This window comes from Macrosteles quadrilineatus, unplaced genomic scaffold (assembly GCF_028750875.1).
Source record: "Macrosteles quadrilineatus isolate MER2022 unplaced genomic scaffold, UCM_ALF_1.0 Scaffold_1__1_contigs__length_201487025, whole genome shotgun sequence".
NCBI classification, from domain to species: Eukaryota; Metazoa; Arthropoda; class Insecta; order Hemiptera; family Cicadellidae; genus Macrosteles; species Macrosteles quadrilineatus.
In genome coordinates, this window is record NW_026542594.1 from 174,774,520 (window position 1) to 174,794,993 (window position 20,474).

Consider the following 20,474-nt stretch of genomic DNA (forward strand, 5'->3'; position numbering starts at 1 on the left):
ATAATTTTTTACATTAAATATATATATATAATACTATTTAAATAGATTAAATAGCGTTACAGGATCGAAATATGTTTTTTTACTACACTACTGTAAAATGACATGTTTGCGTTGCATGTTTATCACCTGCAAAAATCTATCATTAATACTTTAATACTTTACTTTACTTTTCAATGAAATGGTGACCATACAAAGTAGGTATTTTAAGCCAAGTATGAACGGCGATGAGTGTAGGATGAGTGGCACGACCTTGTAGTCTTGTTAGTGACTAAGGCCGACATATCCTTTAAAACAGCTGTTAATTAATAGCCCATACAGCTAATGGCAACTAAGGGACCTACAGTTTATAGTGGAATTTCTGCCTTGGTATATACGAATTGGTTTAATTATCAGGATAGAACTGTGGATAGTCATAGTACTCAATAGTGCGGACATTACATTGTTTAATACGGCAAAAGAATGTTAACTATGCGAAAGTAATGTTTACTATCTTTTTTTGGTTTTTCTGACGTATACAAACAAATATTTGTTATTGTTTTATCAACTGATTCAAATTTTTAACAGCTAAAGTAAACATTTACTTTAAATCGAAGGCATAACCTAAAAAATTCGATGAGTTTTGTAATGAAGAAAATAATTATTCTTTGTAGTGTAGCGAAAAGTAACGTTCAAAACACGAGTGAAATCTGGTCAATACATATTCTCGACCATTTAAAGTGCTCGATAAATCTCGCACTTCAAATATGTTACTTACTTTCTGATCTTGTTATAAAATATAGCTAGGTACTATTTCAACATTGCAGCTGTGTATTGAATATTTATTTTTACCATTGAAAGTGGTATCTCGTCTTGCACAATACAAAGCTATGTTCATCTCACTCACCAGTCCGAGGTTGTTCAGATATGCAGTTTGAATACAATACAATGTTGTCAGCACAATTGTAGCATTGTGCACAATATGTGTACAGCAATGTGTGATCTCACCACGTATTTCTATAGGGAGAATAACTGCTACTGTTGAAACGAACCACTAATTTAAGTAAACAATGTGTTAACGTTGGCATTTTTCACCTTGAAAATTATTCAAAGGACAACGACTGGCAAGTAAGTGTATAGGTCTTACAATCAACACAATCATAGTATTGCCATAAGTTCTTTGATGATATCTTGCATTTTGCCTAGTGGAATTATACGGAAAAAACTAAATGCTTAAAAATACTCGTCTCAATTCACTCTCTTAGGAATTCACGACACCGCATCTAGAACAGCTACCAATACACGAATTACAAACTATACACTTCTATAGTATCTTTCTCAATTTCATTAAATATTTCCTATCCTAAAATTGTTAAAATTTATTTTGGACTTTCATAAATAAGGCTAAAGATTGTTCTGAACCCAAGACCAATTAAAAAGTCACATCACCCTAGTGTTTTAGTAGATAATCTAGTTGTATATTTTTTCATACTAGATAAAGGTTACAAAAAGCCATTTTTTAACTTTAATTTTTTTTCAATAGTCCAGTAATTGTCGTTTGTTTATACATTGAATCAATATTATTACTTTCCCCGGTATTTTATCGTCTTCTAAATTGTAGAGAAGAATTATCTTCAAGAAATCATTTAGTCTTTCCCTTCATGATGTTAGGCATTCCTAAAAAAAAAAAAAAAAACTTTAACTTTAACCTGCAATGAATTATGATGGTTTTAATTAGTAAACAATACAATATGTATGAATTTGCACAACAAATAAGACTACTGAGTGCAATTTCTAATAATAAAGCTCTCATAATGGCAATATTAATATGTATTAAGTATCAGTATTATGACTTTTCCAAAATGATTTTATTTATCAATTTCCCATATGGGGAACAAGATATTATCGAGGACAAAACGTCCTCAGTTCAAATTTGTGTATATAAAACAAAACCATCATGATTGAACTATGGGAACGGGGGTTTACGGGGGATTTAAAAAAAGATTTTTTTATTGATTTGATTTGAAAAGATTTTTTTTTTAACATTTTTCCCATAATTGGCCCTAAAAAGAATAATTTTTCAATTTCTTTCTTCAAAGTTTTGTAGAGCTAAAAATAAATAAATAAATAAATTTAGCGTACTGAAGCGTATGCCTAACAGTAACGGAGAAAATTAAAAAAGTCTAAATTAAAAATTTCTATGTTTTATCTTGGAGAATAAATAAACTGTTGTAGTTTGCTTGTTCATGGATACATTTTAATAAAATTTTGGCAATTTTGTTTATTTTATACTTATCAACATTTCAATAAGAAAACACACCTCATCACCTTTTCCGTAGTAGCAAACCTACTTATTAAAATTACTGCAATTTAAATAGGAAAAACAATTAACAATTTTAAGGATATATTAAAGTGTAAATCTAGCCAGGAAAATAGAAATTCGCTTAGCATGAAGGTTTTCCTGGGGTGGGTTTATTTGTAATAATTGTGGTTTTTTTAGAAAGGATATCAAAATATGTTTTGGAACCAAAACGATTAGTTACTTGTTCATAATATAGCTCTCTTCCTCCAAATTCAAATTTTTGTTATATTTCACAAGCTGCCAAATAACAACTATTTACTACGTCCATTGTTTAAACAAATACAAATTACCGATGCAATATCGGTCTTTGTTTATTAGATACTGATATCTATTACCGTATTTGTTTTCGTTGCGAAATTACAGCTATATGAGTCGGACAAAACATGATTGTTGTTTGTACAATGTAACAATGTATCTATTGTCTTAGATGGAGGGAAATGTTATACGTATGGATGATTGTTATTGGTTGAAAGTTCGTTGTTGCCAAGAGCTTAAACATTTAAAGCAACGTTTTTGTGTGAATAGTTTAGTGTTTCGATTAAGCATGGTGTCAAAACTGTTTAATTATTTTCATTTATATATGTGTTATTGAGATAAAAGAATGTAGCCTAATTTAAACTCGTATTTTATATTTAAACTTACGTACTCTGAAATTGCTTTTCTTAGAAGGTTTCAGTGTATGTAATAGCTATAATAATTGTAAATGTGGATAAATATTAAAACTTATCATTCTTTTTGTATCTAAAAAACTACGTTCTGGTTAACTTGGGCGTAGACAAATACGACAATTAACTTGTAGTTACATTCCAATAAAACATTATTCAATCGTAACTAATTGTAAATAATTTTTAATCAATTACAATAAATATAAATTATATTGTATTGAAATATATTATTATTACTCGTGACAAATATGACGATTTTTCACAGAAAATTTTCTTGTGGCCTTAATATTTTCTTTCGGGACAGAATTTAAAAACTATTGCATTGCCAAAATAGTTAGTGAAAAATACGAAACGTAACTTATTTCAATCTCACGTTACATAAACCACACCAAAAGACTACAAGAAACTAAATAAATGAGACTTCATAACTGCGATATTATTACACTTGTAATACAAATCACACTTTAAGAAGTGAAAAATACGCAATTGTTATTTTGTTCAGTACCATAACTGTTTCTTACATATGTGTTTTATGCCTTCCACTTTAAATTTTTTGTAGTGTATAGTGAATTAATTTAAATTTTCTGAAACTTTATCATATTTTCGTAAATAAAAAATATCCTACAGTCGATTTTTTATCCTTGATTTCAGCTTTAAAACAAATGATAATCAAACATATTTCTTGTCTAATCAAACACCGTGTATCTACTGAACACTAATTATTTGACACTGTCCAGTTTTTAACTCCATATAGGAAATTCAAAGAGGAACATTTTAGTAAAGAAAGCGAAATAATCTTCTCCGACCACAGCTGTTGTGTAAAAGGGGTCAGATCTAAGGGCTAACTGGGAACACTTCAATACGTTATCCCGAGTAAATGGTGTGTGTTTTATCCTCAGTCCTATCACAATACTTTTTACAGCGATCATATGTTGTAAGATTAAAAATAAAAACACAATTACATTTAGATTTGTTATACGTTGTGATGATTGAAATAATAACAGAATTAATATTGATATGTAAAAGTTGTTGCGTATGCGTTTAAAAACATAAATAAAATAACGCGAATTATATACAAAGGGTGTTCAAAAAAGGTTGGTACATAATTTATGAAGAGATTTCTTGGGTCAAAATAAAGAGAAAATCACAAAAATAACTGTTTCCGAAATCGCTTTGTTGGCCAGATATCTACCATTTTGTATTATTCACATACACGTTCGTATCTTTAGATTGTTCCAACCGATCTTAATGAAACTTTGTATGTAGGTTCATAAAATTTAAACGAAAAAAATCGGCTGGAATTTGTGAAAGAAATGTCAAAAACACTATATTTTGTGTCTAGAATTCCTATCAAACGACACCAAATTCAATAATATCAAATGATAAAAAACAACAGTAATATAACGATATCTAGTTTTAAACTAAGGCAACCCCGGATAGCCTAGCCTTATTATTTAATTTTCTTATTTTCCATTCCATTTTGAATTTGGCTGTTTACCTGACGGAACATCCTATTTATTTATAATTAATTATTTATACCCGATTATTTCTGTGACAGATTGCTATATTTTAATTAAAAAGTGATTAGAAATATCTTAATCTGACCAGTTAAGTGATAAATCAATGGTTGTACCTTATACCTTTATGTTTACTCTAATAATAGAGATGACATTTATTGCCCATTTCAGCCCTAGTAAATCTCCTATTACAATATAAAAGAAGCTAAACCACTTGGAGAACGTTAATTTTGCTATTGCAAAACTAGGCTTAATGCCTTTAAACGGTTTCACTTAACTCAGTTTTACTATAGAAACCACCCAACATCGCTCAATATGGCACAACGTGGTTGCTGAGGTGATAGAAGTAGATTTCCTGCTGGTCAATATGGTTTCAACACCGAGTAAGCAATTGTCCAGTATCGGTCAGTTTGTGCCTTTATTGGGTTGTAGCGGGAACATTAAACTATTACTTGCACACGCATTAAAGAGATTATCTTGAAATATTAAGTTCGTTTGGGAACTAAGTGAGTTTAAATGTATTTTTCGTATCTTCAAACATCCTTTTTCGTTAAAAGGTTCAATTATATTTATTATAATTATTAAATTATACCTGAGTATACGAATAATTAAACCTTAATAATAATATAAATTTTATGTAACGTAATACTTATAAAACAGTAAAGTAACGGAATTATACCAGCTAATTTATTACTCACTGTAAACTAAATCCAAGCAATAAGGCAGCATGAATAGGGGTTTTTTACAATTATGAAATTCAGTACCCCTAACTTGCATTAGTCGTATGAAATAATATGTATAAAACCTAAGGGAGTATGTTTTATCTGTGATAAAACATTTTAATATTGCAACATTATACTAGAAAATGTGATGGTTGAAATATTACCACTACTAACGATGTCTATAAATCTACGATCATTAATTTCTAATGGAAAACCATGTAAGTTCTCCAATTAATTTATTATAGTGAAAACTGTTCTGTGCAACATTAACGATAGACCAGTTGATTAAAAGCTAAAATGTTTTTGAATTTTCAATCTGCTTTTTAGTAATTTTGTATGTAGACATAACATAACACTTAACATAACATTTAGGATTCGTAAATTATCTTGCATGTTTAGACTGCAAAAAATAAGAGTTTTACATTACATAAAATTTAATTGGTTGATTATAGTATAAAGATTATTCCATTTAAAATGATTTAAGACACATCTACATGCATACATATTGAATTTGAGCTTATATAAGATTTAATTGTTCTATTAAGAAATATTGTTTTGAAAATACATACAATAGTCAGAAATTTATAAGGTTAGTAAATCATCTATAACACAGAACTTTATTATTCACTCAACTACATACGTTGAGTTAAAATACAATATCTTAAACAAATAAACGACATGTAGAATATGTATTTGTGTGGATAATGATCACGCTTCGGACTGATACATTTCCATTCGTATAGTTTTTATTTATTAATGAATCTCGTATTTAAAAATATAAGTAAGACTTTTCCGATGAACAACAATAATAACGTAAGTCAATGAAAAACGACCAATTGAAGGTGTTCTTTACAAAGTGGTGTTTTCCACAACAAAGGCCAAACCTTTCCCAACAAGACTTTATATCAGGGTGTTAAAGCTAAAACGAACATTTCGTTTGGAAACCACTTCTCCTCACACAACGTTAAGTGTTTTCCTAAGAAAAGTATAGTTTTACAGTACTTTACCCTTATTTATTTTCAACTCACCTTTTCTGCAATTTATCACTAAATCATTGTTTTTAATTTATACTTGATTATAAATTTATTTTCTGTCCATATTACTTATTGTATTATACGTTATACAAACCATAAAAGATTAAGTTTCACTGAAAATGTTTACATTGCTCGCAGAAAATAAAACACACAAGCAAAAATGTATTAATAAAGTTATATTTAACTTATATAGAAATATGGGAATCTGCAACTTAATAACTTGTAGATAAACGAAATATTTCATACATAATTTCACTATGTTATCCTAATCAAATACTATAGCATAGTGGACAGGTGTTTCATATACACCCACTCTGAAATAAAGACGCAAAATGAGGAGTAACCTAACAGTCTGTAGAACTAAAACTTGTGATTTTCAGTTGTCAATTATTTTTACTTTCAAAACTCCTGTGTCGTTTTATAGAAAATACACGAGGAAAAAGTTTGATTTTTTTATTATTAAATATGCCTTTTTTATTGATATATTTTATTAAAATTAAAATTACATCCATTTGAAATTAACATTTTTTTTAATGTTTTTCCGTAAATACAAAAAAAATGTACATTAAAAATAAATTTAGTTAACTAAATTTATTTTGTATATGGATTCAAAAGAAAAAAAAAGCGGACATCTTGCTAACTAAGTGTTTTACAAACAAATAAGTTTTTGATTTAAATTTTATTGCGAGAATCTAAACCTATCCCTATTTTTGGGTATTGCGGGACACACAGCATGTCCACCTATCTAGAAAAAAATACCTTATGGGCAAGAGTTTGATTTCTGTTATAGTTATCTCCCTCTACAAAAATTATAGTCAAATATCTTATTGTTTTTTTTTTTTTTTTTTTTTTTTTTACAGATGAGTTAACGTATAATAATAAAAATAGTTGTTTTCGTGTAATAGTAATATTTACCGTTTATACTGTCAACCTACTTACACAGAGAAGCAATATTACTTGCCCGTGGTATAAATCTCATAATTTAATCAAGAACTATCAAGAGCTTAAAGCAAGCCTTGAAGTTGCATTCACTTTGAGTCCTTATATGAAAGTAATTTTCTTCTATAGCCATTAAAGGTAGTGGTCGCTCTCAAAGACCAATTATTTCCATTTAGTCAATTTGGGACAGAGTAACTTGAAAGGGTACCAGTTAATGAAAGACTTCGTAGTATTTATGATCGTATATTATAAATAACCAGCAGTTACCCGGCGCGCGTTGCTGCGCTTAACAACTATTATTTTAAATGGTTACAAGAGGTTCTACCCGCAAATTCACGGGTGTACAGAAGCCACCATTAAATTAATTTATTCAAATTTTACTTCATACTGTATTTTATTTAAAGGGCCCAAGTTCAAGAAATTGACATCTGAACGGATGTTAAAAGCAGTGGAACCTTCATACCTTACGTCCTAAGGTGGCCGAGGTGGGTACGGTTGTGCCTGAACTCGTCGCTCTCTATCACGATGTGTTTATACTTTAATACTTTTTAATGAAAACCTCTTGGAACGAACAACAAACACGGTTTGTTAATCTCATACTCGTCGTGTTTCGAACACCTTTAATTATTTAATAATGTGTTTAATTATGTGTCACTTGTATCAAACAGCTAGAAATAGCTTCACTGTCCACTCACTGCACCTCTTTTGAGAACATAAAAGTAAATAATGAAATAAGTAAACAAAAATGTAAACAAACAAACTTAAATCGTCAATTGCATGGGTCAGCTGTTAAAGCAAAGAGGTTGCTGTAAAAATTGTAAGTAATCTTAAATGGTTTTATAGGAATATTTCAGAGTATTCCATAGTTGTCAGAGTTTTATTTGGGTTGTAAAGTATGAAAGGTATTAATGTTAAATCATTTTGAGTTGTTTTAACAAATGCAGTAAATATTTAAAGTTTCAGACAAACCTGTTAAATATTGTTCTTAAAAAGCACATTTTCAGAAAGGTTTGTATCAGAAAGCACATCTTCAATCCACTTTTAATTGTTTAAACCTTTTTTAAGAATGGTAATTATTAGATTTGTTTGGTGTTTTTGTGTAGATTTGTAGACAGAGATAAACAACATCTGCTTTTATGCCAGAGTCCAGTTAAAGCCAGCAATTTAAAGTAAGGCCCATCCATTATTTTATTTCGGCGAAGGGGTTATGAATAATAACATTATTTTAAATGTGCATGATTGATATGAATATGTATACATTTTTGGGAATATTGTGAAGAATATAAACTATACTACATCTTGGATTATTAATTTCTCAAACTACTTCTACCCCGCTTATTAATATTAATTCCTTTATTAAGTGTATTTCTCAATTGGCATCTTATAAAAGAGTACTTCCTATTGAAATTTTGCTTGTATACAATTAAAATGTTCTATTGTGAAATATTGTTAAACATTTTTCTATTGTGTACATGTATAATATGTATAATTTGTGTGGATAATGATCCTGGTTTAGGTAAACCAAATCCTTATGTTCACATTGGTTTTAATGATGTTAGTTTAGCGCATTAAAACTGATATATTTTCATTTGTATTTTTTTATGGTTTATCCTATTATCAATTACGGAATTAAACGAGGTTTCAAATTACAAAGTTAATAAAAACTATAATTTATTGCAATAACAGTTTATACTAACTTTATTTGTATTTATTAATGGATCAAACACTTAACAGTACTCGAAAATATACGTATATGACTAACTAAATTTAATAAATATATGTACTTGAAATATAAGACAAATCCGTTGGACAACCATAATATCGTAAGTCAATGAAAAACGACCAATTGCGGGTATCCTTTACAAAGTGGTGTTTTCCACAACAAAGGCCAAACCTTTCCCAACAAGACTTTATATCAGGGTGTTAAAGCTAAAACGAACATTTCGTTTGGAAACCACTTCTCCTCACACTACGTTAAGTGTTTTCCAACGAAAAGTATAGTTTTACAGTACTTTACCCTTATTTATTTTCAACTCACCTTTTAATTTACTTTGCAATTTATCACTAAATCGTTGTTTTTAGTTTATACTTTATTAGACATTTTCTTTCTGTCCGTATTATTTTTTTGTATTATACGTTTTACAATTCATAAAAAGATTAAGTTTCACTGAAAATGTTTACATTGCTCACGGAAAATGAAGAACACAAGCAAAAATTTAGTAATAAAGTTTTTTTTTATTATTTATGTTAAAATATGGGAATCTGCTGTAACTAAATAACTTGTAGATAAACGAAATATTTGATGCAAAATATCGCTATGATATTCTAATCAAATACTATGGCATAGTGGACAGGTGTTTTATATACACTCTGAAATAAATGCGCAAAATTAGGAGTAACCTAACAGCCTGTAGAACTAAAACTCATGATTTTCAGCTGTAAATAATTTGATCTTTTTAAAATTCTATGTCGTTTTATAGAAAATGGTATATACGACGAAAAAGGTTTGAATTTTTTTTAATTAAATAAGCCTTTTTTAACGATTCATTCGATTAAAATCTAAATTACCTCAATTTGAAATCAACAATTATTTTTAATGGTTTTTCCGCAAATAGCTTAGTACAAAAATATGTTATATCATAATAAATTTAGATAACTAAATTAGTTTAATTTATGAACTCAAAACACAAAAACAATATGGCGGATATCTTGCTAAAGAGGTGTTTTGCAAACAAATTAGTTTTTGATTTCAATTTCATTGCGAGAATCTTAACCTATCCCTTTTTTTGGGTATTGTGGGACACTCAGCATGTCCACCTATCTAGAAAAAAATACCTTATGGTTAAGAGTATGTTTTTTGTAATAGTTATCTCCCTCTACTAAAGTTGTAGTCAAATATCTTATTTGTTTCATAAAATTACAGATTAGTTAACATATAATAATAAAACTCGTAGTTTTCGTGTAATAGTAATATTTACCGTTTGTACAGAGAATCAATATTACTTGCCTTTGGTATAGATCTCATAATTTAATCAAGAACTATCAAGAGCTTAAAGCAAGCCTTGAAGTTGCATTCACTTTGAGACCTTATATGAAAGTAATTTTCTTCCATTGCCATTAAAGGTAGTGGTCGCTCTCAAAGGACAATTATTTCCGTTTAGTCAATTTGGGGACGGAATAACTTGAAAGTGTACCAGTTATCGAAAGATTTCAGAGTATTTTTGATCGGATATTATCAATAATCAGTCTATGACTTTTTTAAGTATTTGTTAATCATGTGTAAAAAACTAACTACCGCTCATACTAAAAGAACTTTCCTTTAAACTGTACTCCTTACTTATTTATTTTTATATTTGTTCCATATGAACGACTATTTAGACATTTTGACTTATATACGAACACGTTTCAATACGTAATACAGTATCACCAAAATTAAAATTTATTTTAGGATTTACTCGTAGGGAAATCAGCTGGTAATAGTGATAGTGCGTGTAGCTTTGATTCCAAGGCCACGGGTTCAAATCCTGTCAATAATATTTAGCTTTTAACCAACTATAAGTCGATGCCACGACCAGTAAACACCAGTAATGGTTACTTAATAGAGCTTATTGCCTATCGTGTAAAGGTTTTGAGCCATAATAGGAGATAAAGCCTATTTACATGCCAGTTTCAAACTCAATGGATTAGTGCTCTTTCAACACACAAATGCATTATGTAATGCAAATTTGATTTACTGATTGTTGCACTGTTTCGTTGATTGGTTTATACATTTATGCATGAATTAGGTACATAGGAATGCTTTGAACATTGGATTTTCAATAATAACCAATAATACCACAAGTGATAAATAGCTATGTAAATAATAACTATATAAATAGTTTGTCGATAATTATAAAATTACTTCTCAGTTGCGCACATTATAACGACAATCATGAAAAGTTTCTTATACGCAATCAATACTTATATTTATCTTATTCTTCTGGTATTAATCTGCAACATTTTTCTTCATACCTGATATACGTCCTCCACTAGTGTAAACGTGCTAGTTAGAAGCACAGGTATTGGGTTTTCAAAATAAAAATGTTGACATGACATTTAAAACAGGATAAAATATATAATTTATAGTTAGAGTATAAAGAGCTATATTTGAACACTTTCTTTGAGCAGACGTACACCTGTAAAGGCAATTATTGAAGATGACAGCAAGTCGTTACTTATTTATAGTTATTCAAGCAATTTAGAGCCAAATTAGGCGCACAAATCAATAACTAATTGGCAATAACTACGTTCCTAACTAAATAACCAGCCGCCTCTGAAGGTTCAAATCATCTACTGCTATATTTGCGTTATGATTAATAATGATTTCTGAAATTTACAAATTACTATTAAATAGATTCTAGGTAAATTCATAGCCATACTTAGTAATTTAATTGTATATCAGAATGCATGTCTTCGTCGACCGGAGTGCTACCTAGTATCTTTTTTAACTATGAGTAAACTTAATTTTAAAACACCTGCTAATATGTAATTGCTGCACTAAATACAAAGCTATTTTATTTTTTTAAGCCTTTCAAACTTAATGCATGTCTTTGCATAACGTGTATATATATTATAAAAAGATTTTGTTGGATTTTTCTGTGCAGCAAATCGACCCCAAAATATTTATAAATATATTTATAAAAACTAAGATATATTGCATTTATTTATTTAGTAGAATTTATTGAATTTTCAGTCATAATTTTTTTTGTGTCTGTAAATTACACAACACTGTTTTTTTTCTTTCTTTAATGAACGTAATTGAAAAACTATAACTCATTTTTTAATTGGTGACATAATTAATATTACTTGATCTTTTAAGATAACTGTTTGATTTGTAATAACGGTTCTGGTTGTTTCAGTTACAAAACCCTGCTCTTCGTTTTTTACCCTTTGAATACTGTATCATTTTCTTGTTTGTTACAGTTACATTATTTGAGAAACATATTTAATTTTTCAATATAAAACAATAAAGGACAAGAAAAATCTAATGTTTCTGTTACTAATTTTTTTATTGCTGTACTTAATACGAGAGATTGTCTTAGATATTTGTGTGAGTTTTGGACCCTATTGAATGGCATACATATTTCAAGGATATTATTAAATTACTTTAAATTAATTTACGAGTACATTGTAGTCCGTTTGAATTTCAAGCATGAAACACACAAAACCTAATTTTTATCAAACACCACAAAATACTGCCTTTCAAAGGAAAGTATTGTGATAGCACTGAGGATAAAACGCACACCATTTACTCGGGATAACGTATTGAAGTGTTCCCAGTTAGCCCTTAGATCTGACCCCTTTTACACAACAGTTGTGGTCTGAGAAGATTATTTCGCTTTCTTTACTAAAATGAGAGGTACATTTTTCATCCATAGAATATTTTGCGACAATAATATTAACCAAGTTTTCTAAACCAACACATTTACCGTGCCCTTATTTCATGAGGATGGATTTTAGGGATTATAAAAATTACTTTAGGGTTTTGGATTTTTCTGAAGACTTTAGAACTTTTTAGATTTTTGAGACAATACAAGAACCTGCACTTTGCCTCATAGAGGTTATGTAAACAAGTTTTTTTTTATTGAGAACGATGATTATAGAAAGAAGGGTTCTTCAATTTAACCCAATGTTGCTTCAACATTTTTAAAGTATATTCAATTGCTTATTTTGTTCATAAGATATTAAATGCGTAAAAAATTTTATTGCGTAATTCATTTTAAATAATTAAATTAGTAGAACTGGACAGCAACCAAGTTAGCTACTTACCACAAAGCAGTTAGAACTCCACTAAATACCAGAGTCTACTTTTATTGAGTTATCTCTTGGAAGACATTACAAGCTTGGTTAGTCATTGATAGCTGTCTGAAATCAGAAGCTTTATATTACTCTGAACAATCAATAGTACACCTTTCATCACTATTCGTAAAGTGACTTTTTCGGCCCGAGCTGAAGTTTTACAACCGATGAGAGGGTGATGTCGGAAAATGAGCCAGGGATGAAAAGACACATTTTGCCCGTGTGATACTAGTATATTTCATACCTAGGACCGAAAATGAGGTTTTGCTGGCTCGAGGTAGTGTGTTGGTGTTCATTATGCTATCGATATGTCGAACTATTGATAAGATGGCATCAATAAGCTCCAACCAATGAAATCAATCCATAAATAATTTCGATACATGCGATTGCATGAGCCTGCAATCAAGTTTACAACTTTTTAGGGCAGATGACCTTTACTCCCTATGGAGTATAAGAGTTACTTCAGACCCTGGATGCATGTATGAAAACGGCTGTTTTGGTAGAGTATAACGAAAATATTTTTATAAAGTTTTAATAAAATAATAAATGTATTGAACTAAAAAAATATTGGATTACTTAATAACTACGGTGTAAGCACTGAGGGCTTGGGTCACATGTTTATTTGGCCTACACAAATGTGACAAAAACGCTAGGTCTATTTTGAAAAGAGCAAAGGGTTTTTTTTCAAGTGGCTAGTCTGATAAATTAAGAAGTCTCACACTACTGTATGATACCTGTATACTTGTATAGGATGGGGGAGCGAGCTGATCTAGTGGTTAGAGCGTGAAACTCCGGTTCCTGGGGTCCCGGGTTCAAATCCAGCCAAATCACAAACGGATTTTATCTAAGTGATAATGCCGTAACCCCTAGATCTAGCCTAAATTAATGTGAAAAACAATGCTGGGCTCGTGCCTAGCGTCCTAGGACAAAAAAAAACTTGTATAGGATTCCTGTACGAATACATGAATTTCTTCCAATCTAAAAAAAAAACTTAGAAAACATATAGGTTATGAAATACTTTGGAGTATATGAGAAACTTAGTCAACTACTTACAATAAAAAACTACTTAAAAAATAAATTATTTATTTTTGTTGTCAATCTGAAAATATTTATTTGTTGTTAATTGTTTGTTACATGGTTATGTTATATTTTTACCTGGTCAATGCACACATTTTTTGCTGTGGTAATTTAGACTTATTGCATTAATACGTTGTTGTTGTTGAATATTTGTAAAGTCACATCTTTCCTTGTTTACTATTGTTATTTTTGTAATGTATCAATGTAATGGGTTTCCCATTGGAATAAATGAATAAATACATGTTCTATTCTACCCTTTGTTGGTATTTCGTATGAATTCGAAAATGAATTATTAATCATCGTAAGGGATATATTGGTAGCTGTAAATGTACAGAGCCTTTAGTAGTGGTTGGTTATTTAGTGTCTAAATTAAGTATTGATCACCAATTAGTTATTGATTTGTACCTGTTTATAATGTAACTTGCTTTGAACAAAGCCTAAATTGAGTAACGTCTTGCTGTCATAATTAAATTGAAACACCAGGTGTTTAATTATCAGGCGTCAAGGATAAATATTTTTTTAATTCTTCGCTCCTGCCAAAGAGCTTATTACATAACTCGCTGTCCTCCGACTATTAAAAATATTTCTTCCGCTTGAATTTAACAAAAAGTATAAACTACGCAACAGGCTATTACTTTGGCTAATCAATTTGTAGACTAAATAACAAGAATGTGATGATCGTATAAGTAGAGGGATTTAGCGGCTCCGGCGGCAGTGAGCGTGTGAGCGTGTGACGTCACACGACGCCGCCCCCGCCCCCGCCCCACCCCCACCCCGACGCCACCCCCACCCCGACGCCACCCCCGACGCCACCCCACCCCGGCGCCACCCCCGTCGCTAACCCCTACCACCCTCGGGCAGGTTCAAGGTCATCCTTTGTTGTCTGGAACCACCCTACGCATCGTGGGAGGTCTCCAAGCCAACCCTCCCTACACCATCACTCACTGTCAGCCGCAGCTGCTCCCCAACACCTGCGCTCCAAGCGGCCCCCCCCGCTCCTCCCTTGTATTCTTTGTTCTCCATATAGCGCACACTTATTTACCACCAATAGGATGTTAGCTTATTTTGACCAATCAGAGAGCAGTATTTCACATATTTCAAATATTTTAACCGTTTTACCTGCCAGACTGTTTGAACGACTAACATCGTGGGAGGTCTCCAAGCCAACCCTCCCTACACCATCACTCACTGTCAGCCGCAGCTGCTCCCCAACACCTGCTCTCCAAGCGGCCCCCCGCTCATCCCTTGTATTCTTTGTTCTCCGCATAGCGCACACTTATTTCTTATTTACCACCAATAGGATGTTAGCTTATTTTGACCAATCAGAGAGCAGTATTTCACATATTTCAAATATTTTAACCGTTTTACCTGCCAGACTGTTTGAACGACCAACCCAACTGAAAAAGTGGTAGGAATAGTGATGTAATAGACGTACACTATGAAAATAGCGTACATATGACACAAAATTGTAAGAAAAGTGTGTGTTTTTCAAGTCCAATAGTTACTGTATTTTATTTTGCGGACTATGAAGACAGAAGATGCTACTCACATTTAGATAGTATTCGTTTTAAACTGAGAATAGAACAGACTGAAACATTATTACGTAAACCTATTCTGCTAAGGTTACAACATATAATAGAGTGTCAAAATGTAAACCATGAGTTATGTTTTGAAAAATTATTAAAATATATTGTTGGCACACCTGCATTGGCTTGCTCACCTCTACCCTAACTCATTGCACATCACGTCAGTCACAGTGGAGCAGCCGAACAGTGTGAATATGAATCCCTCTTGCAGCATTGACGAATACATTCAATCATTTATGCAAGAGATAGACGGTATGACGGACAACGCAGTTCAACAGACTCCAATCACAAACAGTACTAGTGGTAGTATGAAGAAAAGGAAGAGTTCCCCGGCTAAGACCAAGGTGGAAAAGTCAGGATGGGTACCGAAGCCGCCAGCGGATTGTCCCATAGTATCATGGATGGATAAAGGTAATATGTATGCAGTGCAAAATCCAGCAAACAAAGGAAGTGTTTTATTGAAAGTGGAAGTGTATGAAGGTGTCGACATGAAGTTCATGTGCGGTTTATATTTGGACAAAGACAAAGCAGTGCAAGAAAGTGTTAATGAAGCAATTGAAAAGATCGAAAACATGTGGGTTGATAAAACAACTGGTGCTCCGAAACTCACGGGATTAACTCAAACTGTTACACAATGCAAAAGTGGCGAGCTAGATGTAAAACCAAAGAAACGTGTGGTACGTAAAAAGCAATAGAGATGTTTATATGAATTAATGAACACATGTGCCCATAAACTATCCACATGTGACAACCGACTCTTTTTCTAGACATTTGTAAACACGTGTGTTAAAACAGCTGCGCTCATTATTAATCCCCCCACTCTCCCACCAACTAAAATGGCCGCTGATCAGAATAAAAAGCCCCAGTCTGTCTGAGACAAACATCAGTCTGCTCCAGTTCATCAACGACTCACCACTAGCACCAGCACTATTAGCTTCTACACTATGAGCGACATTGTTGAGACATACAACGTGATGACCACTGAACAGGCTACACCGATGGACCTGAAGACCTCACTCAACACCTGCAAGAACAACTCCCCGACGTACACCAGAATTACCGACTTGATTGCTGAGGTTCCATACCTAATAACGATGATGGAGAGAGTAGTTACACCATTCGGCGAGACGACCATCGTCATCCTTGAGGCCCAGACGGAAGATGACTACTACCTGCGAGTTTATCTGCCGAGACGCTTTAATAATGTGGTGAGCAATTCGGACATCGATCGCTACAACAACGGCTTCGGAGATCGCCTTCGCTTGGTGAAACACGCAGCCAGACCCGGCACCTCCTTCACACCGTTGGAATTTTTGTAAATATTGTAAAGCAAGTAACGTCAAGACGTAAAAAAATGTATATGTTCTTAAAATAACCAATGTAGATTTTGATAGTTTTCGTAAGTAATAAATATTTCATTTATTTGCAAACATAAATACTTGACTAAAATGATTGACTTATACCCGAAGGTAATACTATAGTTAAAGCAATGAGTGATTGGTATCAGTAGTTAGTATGACTTTGAAGTGGTTACACCCATTCTCCGCCATTGTGGCGGGGCCTTCAGGTAGTGGTAAATCAGTGTTTGTCTCAAGGTTTATTGATAAAATTTCAGAAATGTGTGACACATCATTCTCTAGTATATACTGGCATTATGGTAGTGGTGGAGGAGGAGTTGGTAATTCATCAAACTCAAAAATAAAATACATTGAAGGTTTACCAAACATGGAAGACTTTGACGGTAATCAACCGATACTTGTGGTAATAGATGATATGATGCGAGAAACAAATAACATAGTGGTTGATCTATTTACAAAAGGTTGTCATCATAGGAATATAAGTGTGTTTTTTATAACTCAAAATATTTTCCACCAAGGACGTGGCCAGAGAGACATATCACTAAATGCGCATTACTTAGTTTGTTTTAAGAATCCTAGAGATAGGGTGCAGATCAAGTGTTTAGCTAGACAAATCCATCCAGAAAATTCAAAGTTTATCGAGGAAGCGTATGCCGATGCAACAAGTAGACCACATGGCTACCTATTGATAGATCTGAAACAATCAACACCTGACGATATGCGAATACAGAGTAATATATTTCCAGATGATGATAACCATTTTGTGTACGTACCGAAACAAAATAGGAAAACAAAATAATTTAGTCGTCATCATGTCGTGCTTGAGGAAGGACAGAGCGCTACTCAAAGTGTTAATACATGCTACTCCAAAAGAGCGCAAAGGGCTATTAAAAGTGTGCGACTTGAGTACTATTCGTACAGTTTGTGAATGCATTTACAATGTGTTACGAGGTAACGTTCCTCTATCAGAGAAGACAAAACAAAAATTGCGAAGACATAAGACTACTCTTCGTCGAATTGTAAAACGAGGTGAATGTTGGGATAAAAAACGCAAATATTTAGTACAAAAAGGAGGTGGAATTATTATCCCATTATTATTAAGTACTGTGTTACAAGCAGTTGTACAATCAGCTTTGAATAACTAAAATTGTATTAACCAAGTGACTTCTACGTTTACATCCATATAAAGATTTGGCATTCTATTCTGAGACACCGTGCGTGAAGTTACACAGAGCACACGACAATGGAGCATGCACGAAGAATGGTCATTGTTCCACAAGAGTTAATTGAACGGTTAAAATCGTCTGCTAATCAACCGCAACTTTCAACTGAACGTTCATACAAAAGTTTGGATGACGAAATGGAAGAGATAATGAATAATACAAAACTCAATGATAGTGATAAATGGAAGTTGTACAGTCAAGTTTTACAACGTTTTTTAAACGTAGCGTCAAGTAATCGTGAACCAGTTAGTATCCCCATCGTGAACACTAGACTAGACGATCAGATTAACGAGGTGGGTGAAAGAGACAGGCAGCATGGGCAACAAGGACCTAACAAGCGACGTATTTACCCCGGTCAAATAGAGGAAATTGTTGAAACATTTTCAAAGACTTATAAGGATAGCGCACGAAACTTGTTGCGCTTCATAACACGCGACGACAGTTTGATTAGCTGGAATGATAATTTTGAAGTGATTATACAGGGTAACAAAATACCAGGATCCAATTTAGTGGACGTGACACATGCAATAGTACGAGTTCGAGCAGCACATTCATTACCACCAGGATGGAACGAAATGTTGAGAGCATTGAAACTGATGAATGTCCCTAAAGAATATATACATAACAAACAAGCGTTGGACTATTTAATGTTTGATGAGGCAACAGACGAATCAGTATATGACTCGGTAGAAGAAACAATGGATGAACCTGATGATGGGGCAAGAGGAGGAGGAGGAGGAGTAGGAGGAGCCACGGTATCAGTTACAGGACGAAGAAGATATTTATTACCAGATCGTTTACAGTCGGCATATGTGAGGCGAGTGGGTCACGCTCCGTATCCACAGAGGCAAGTGGCTGATCACCGTGCAGTGAGAAGAGAGGTTCTTGAAGATTCGATTGTGCAGTCACTCAACAATTGGGAACCGTACGAACCGTAAACAATGGAACAGTTGTATTATAATCCAAGCGATCCTGCCTCATATGGCGGCGTAGCTCCGTTAGTACGAGGAGCGAGAGAGAAAAATATTTCCAAACGTAAAATAGTTGATTGGTTACAAACACAAGACACTTATACTTTGCATAAACCAGTCCGTAAACGATTTAAACGCAATCCGTATATGGTGTTTCGACCATATGAACTATGGCAAGCGGATTTAAACGATATGCGAGGATTGAGCAAATACAATGATGGTTTTAACTACTTGCTGTCAGTGATTGATGTGTTTAGTAAGCGTCTTTATGTTAGGCCGTTAAAGAAGAAGGAAGGTGCTGAGGTGGCTACAGCTTTTGAGGACATTTTCAAAGAAGCTATTAAAACACCAACGTGCTTACAAACCGACAAAGGGAGTGAATTCACAGGTAGAAAGACCGTACGATTGTTTGAAAAATATAAAATAAAATATGTCACCACACAAAATCCAGACATCAAAGGCGGCGTGATCGAAAGAGTAAATCGGACCTTGAAGACTCGTATGTGGCGATACTTGACTCATAAAAACACTTATCGTTACATCAATGTGTTAGAAAAATTGGTGAATGCGTACAACAACAGTGTGCACAGGAGTTTGGGCAATAGATTACGTCCTGTAGATGTGGACGGTGGGGACAAACATGTCATCTACAATGTATTAAAACATATGTTTAAAAAGATACCACGACGAGTGAAACCAAAACTAAAAGTAGGCGATACAGTTCGAATAGCCAGGGAGAAAGGGAGATTTAGCAAAGGCTACGAGACAAACTGGAGTAAAGAAGTGTTTTCGATACATCGAGTGAATTTGTTTATGCCGCTACCTTTGTACACACTTACCGATCTCAATGGTGAAGAATTGAATGGACAGTTTTATGAAGAGGAAATACAAAAAGTCACATTACCCGTCAATCACTTGTTTAAGATTGATAAAATAATAGAGACCAAAGGTCGAGGACACAGTAAGCGATACCTAGTGAAGTGGGAAGGTTACGGAGACGAGTTTAACTCTTGGGTAGCTGCGCACGATTTACAACATGTCTAACATCAGTCAATTTTTCATGACATTGCCCAGCAATAGTTCTATGAAATATTTCCCACAAAATACAGTGACCAGTTATACCACACACTTGTCCAAACACATCCAATTAGACGGGAAGTGGGAATTGGCTTTGGTGGACATTCACTATCCTTGTTCATTTGTGGT